Source organism: Toxorhynchites rutilus, chromosome 1, assembly GCF_029784135.1.
Source record: "Toxorhynchites rutilus septentrionalis strain SRP chromosome 1, ASM2978413v1, whole genome shotgun sequence".
Lineage (NCBI taxonomy): Eukaryota > Metazoa > Arthropoda > Insecta > Diptera > Culicidae > Toxorhynchites > Toxorhynchites rutilus.
In genome coordinates, this window is record NC_073744.1 from 166,057,500 (window position 1) to 166,062,804 (window position 5,305).

Sequence of the window (5,305 nt, forward strand, 5' to 3'; positions counted from 1 at the left end):
GACTTTGTTTGGATGAATATGCAACTTTGACCGGCTATAATAGCGATTACCCAGCAAACATTAAATCGTATAATTTTGCACGTGCCAAGTCTTACAAGAAATCCGAATAAATCATAATCGCATATAATATCAATCAAAGTATGTGTCGTGTATATTTGAAATCGCATAAAATGCAAAAACTCGATTTTATATACCATTATCAAATTAAGTCGCAATTCGGTATAACAAACATCAATTTTATGATGTACATTGTCGTAAAATATATTTAATCCGCATCATATGCGTATATTACGCTGATGCAGTTTGTGTGTCGTATAAGCGTATAATTTAAATCGATTCAGTACTGTAGTAAATCGTGTTGCATGCTGAAGAAAATCATGAAACAGTAAATCATATTAGATCCTAATAAAGAACATATTACATCATATTGAAATGTCAATGAAATTCTGATGCACTCGAAAGTTTCAACCGCTGTTGAATTAAATTTCAGATAGCCGCGCGAGATAGCTGGTGGATGATAATCCAGACGACCGGAGTTCGAACCCACATCGGAGCAGTTTTCACCAAACATTAATCTGTGCCATTTTAAACATTCATATTCCACGCCCAACACAAGTCAATCAAACAATTATTATTTCAACAAACATAAATACTCATATATAAAAATGGCGATTCGTGAGGCTATAATAAACATTTCACGAAAATATTTTGCGCCATTTGTTTTTTTTCTATGTCTGTAATAAATCGTATATGAGTATTGCAAAAGTCGCTATTATAGCCGGTCAAAGTTGCATATTCATCCAAACAAATTCGGTAAGCATTTGCCATGTATGTATATGGCCTCCACTTTTGCATGCATATGCCAGTTAGGCGCATTATATGCCAACCAAATTTTAGGGCATATGATGTTGTATATACGCTTGTTATGCGATTTAATGTTTGCTGGGTATGTTGAAATTGAATTGCGATCTAATATGAATACCCAGCAAACATTAAGTCGTATGAATAGCTATAATTGGAGGCGATATACATACAACCAAGACACATTTGTATGATATATGATGCAGATAACTAGCATATACACACAAAAGTGGAGGCGATATACGTATATGCCATATTTTGTACGCATATAAAGCCGTATATAACGATATGCGATGCTTTTTGGACTGATATGCGATTTGATACGACAACGTTACCACTCAATCCATCGATGACATGGAAAATCGTGTTTTTGCATTTTATGCGATTTTAGATATATATGATCGATATTTTGATTGATATTTTATGCGATTGTGATTTGATACGAAATTATATGTGACTTATCATGTGCAAAGTTATACGATTTAATGTTTGCTGGGTATATTCATGAATTGTCAAAGAACCAAATACGACTTTTGCCATATTCATATACGATTTATTACAGACATGAAAAAAAAAACAAATGGCGCAAAATATTTTTGTGAAATGTTTATTATAGCCTCACGAATCGCCATTTTTATATATGAGTATTTATGTTTGTAGAAATAATCATTGTTTGATTGACTTGTGTTGGGAGTGGAATATGAATGTTTAAAATGGCACAGATTGATGTTTGGTGAAAACTGCTCCGATGTGGGTTCGAACTCCGGTTGTCTGGATTATCATCCGCCAGCTATCTCGCGCGGCTATCTGAAATTTAATTCAACAGCGGTTTAAACTTTCGAGTGCATCAGCATGTCATTGACATTTCAATATGATGTAATATGTTCTTTATTAGGATCTATTTTGATTCACTGTTTCATGATTTTTTTCAGCATGCAACACAATTTACTACAGTACTGAATCGATTTAAATTGTACGCTTATACGACACACAAACTGCATCAGCGTAATATACGCATATGATGCGGATTAAATATATTTTACGACAATGTACATCATAAAATTAATGTTTATTATACCGAATTGCGACCTAATTTGATAATGGTATATAAAATCGAGTTTTTACATTTTATGCGATTTCAAATATACACGATACATACTTTGATTGATATTAGGCTGTCAAAAAAGTCCTGCGGTATTTCCGCGAGGTGTCGTTGTAAGCGCGTAGTTCTACACTGAGAGAAATAATTAGTAAATATAACGAATTTTTTGGTAAATACTACCAATCTATAGTCATTTTCGACCGTACTAATAAACACATATGTCAAGCAGAACCATGATTCGGAAGCCCAATATCGGCTACATTTTCTCGCCGAAAATGCACGTATCAGAATTATATCCTTATTATACCTCCGTATTGCCTTATGGGAACAATGAAAATGGTTAATACGCGCTTTTCTCACCAATTTTCAGATATGACAATATCCAAGCTTAGACTTTATTCGAACCTTCTCCCGACTCATGTCCAATCATTGTTCGTTAGACGCGCTACTCTTTTGTTTCAATCTGGCCGGCAGCAATATCTGCGTTTGTGGCCATGGTTACCACGACATCGAACACGTTGTTTGGTCGTGCGAGTTGTATCTTATCGCCAGATCGAATTTAGAAAACTCCCTTCGGGCTCGAGGAAAGCAACCCAATGTGCCGGTGAGAGATGTGTTGGCTCGGCTAGATCTTGATTATATGTCCCAAATATATGTTTTCCTTAAAGCCATCGATCTTCGAGTGTGATGTTCTTACATCCTTTACCCCTCCTTTTCGTCCTTCGCGAACTATCGGTTCCGTTCCTACTAACATTAGAATAAGTTAAATTGTGAATACATATTAGATGTAAGGATAGTTTTAAGAATTGAGTGTGAATGAGAATGTGAATGTAAATGCGAGTGTGAGTGTGAACATTGCTACAATATCCTTACATCCCATCCTTTTCCCAATCAAAGTGTGTCACCCTTCTAAACTCGAGTCGACCGCGAGTAATCGGTTTCCTATTTTATTAACCATAGAATTAAGGAAACATGTTAATATTTTATAGTAAAAATATATTTAAGAGCGTGGCTCCTTTAAACCTATGTAACTGAGCCTGTAAAAATAAACGGATTAATAAAAAAAAAATGTCCAAGCTTACTAATGTTATCGAGTAAAATATACTAATTTCTGGTAGGGATGCGGGTTTGTTGACAATATGTACAAAAAATTTGTACATTCTACTAATTTTGCATTACCAAATGTATTTAGTAGTTTTCGACCAAGGATTTTTCTAAGGGTAGTTGTATTCGTTGTATCGAGTCATACTATAGCTTGTTGGAAAGGTATTTTTGCGCGCTATAATATAGTCCTTGACAGTGTTTTGTTTGGTTAAGTCGTTCGTGAGTTATAGTGTCGCAAATATGGAGCAAAATAAAGAGAAAATCCGACATATTTTACAGTACTACTATGACAAAGGCAAAAATGCATCTCAAGCTGCCAATAAAATTTGTGCAGTTTATGGACCCGATACAGTTTCCATTTCCACCGCACAACGATGGTTTCAACGTTTTCGTTCTGGAGGTCGTCGAAGATGCGCCACGCTCCGGAAGGCCTGTCGTCGAAAATTGCGACAAAATCGCTGAATTAGCCGAGAAAGACCGGCACAGTAGCAGCCGTAGCATCGGCCAAGAACTGGGGATAAGTCATCAAACCGTTATTAACCATTTGAAGAAGCTGGGATTCACAAAGAAGCTCGATGTATGGGTGCCACACACGTTGACACAAAAAAAAACATCTTTGACCGTATCGACGCATGTAAATCGCTGCTGAATCGCAACTAAATCGACCCGTTTATGAAGCGGATGGTGACTGGGGATGAAAAGTGGGTCACTTACGACAACGTGAAGCGCAAACGGTCGTGGTCGAAACCCGCTGAAGCGGCTCAGACGGTGACCAAGCCCTCATAACGGCCAGGAAGGTTCTGCTGTGTGTTTGGTGGGATTGTCAAGGAATAATCTATTATGAGCTGCTTCCCTATGGCCAAACGCTCAATTCGGACCAGTACTGCCAACAACTGGACCGCTTGAAGGTAGCACTCATGAAGAAGAGGCCATCTTTGATAAACAGAGGCCGCATTGTCTTCCATCAGGACAACGCCAGGCCACACACTTCTTTGGTGACGCGCCAGAAGCTCCGGGAGCTCGGATGGGAGGTTCTTTTGCATCCGCCGTATAGTCCGGACCTTGCACCAAGTGACTACCACCTGTTTTTGTTCATGGCGAACGAGCTAGGTAGTCAGAAGTTAGCCACAAAAGAGACCTGTGAAAATTGGCTGTCCGAGTTTTTTTCCAATAAGGAAGCGAGCTTCTATAACAGGGGTATTATGAAGTTGGCATCTCGTTGGGAACAAGTCATCGAACAAAACGGCCCATATTTGACTTAAAACAGATGATTGTAACTAATTTTATGAACAAATGAAAATTCAAAAAAAAATACCGCAGGACTTTTTTGACAGCCTAATATTATATGCGATTATGATTTATTCGGATTTCTTGTAAGACTTGGCACGTGCAAAATTATACGATGTAATGTTTGCTGGGATACTTTTAAACGGTTTTATTTAGCATTACCTATTGTAAACATGTTTGTATGTTTATCTGTAGGGTTGTCCCCCTTCCTGTTGACCGATTGATCTGAAATTTGGAGCACACCTCTCTGCTGTCGTTATACAAATGCGCATTCCATGATCCAAGATGGCGGTCGCTACAAAATGGCGGGCTACATATTATATCAAAACCCAATCAATATGGGGCTTGACTAGTAGAACACAATTATTTTTGAAAAATGTAAAACCAAAATGACCGCCGTCACAAAATGGGATATTTTTTTCAATTCATCAATATGGGTATCAAACGAAAGGGCTTGACTAGTAAAACATACTCATTTGGCGTGTGAAATGAAATAATAAATTTATAATGGGATCCTTTTTTCTTTGCGGCATTTCTGCCCATGATGATTTCCCCGGTCCAAAATATTTCTAGTCTACTTGTGACATTACACTTTTTCTGAGTGGTTGTTTCTGTTGCAGTTGTTTTCTGGAGCTATTTATTCCGGTCACTATTCGCAAGATCTGCACTAAGTTCAGTTTAGCCCACTTTACACCTATCATGGAACCGTCTTGGGGTACCAACATTCCATCTTGATCGTGCGATGCTTGTTTCGTTAAAATCGTTGAGGCACTTCTTTGCTTTGGAATTTCTTGCCATGACAAGTATACCTGTAGAAATGGTTTGACAAGTCCATTCTTGCAGAAATATTTTCGAAATAATTCCAGTGATAAAAGATGGGGTGAGATATATTGATGATTATGCAACATATCTGTTGTTGGTGTTATACAGTAGTAGAATGAAAAACATCAA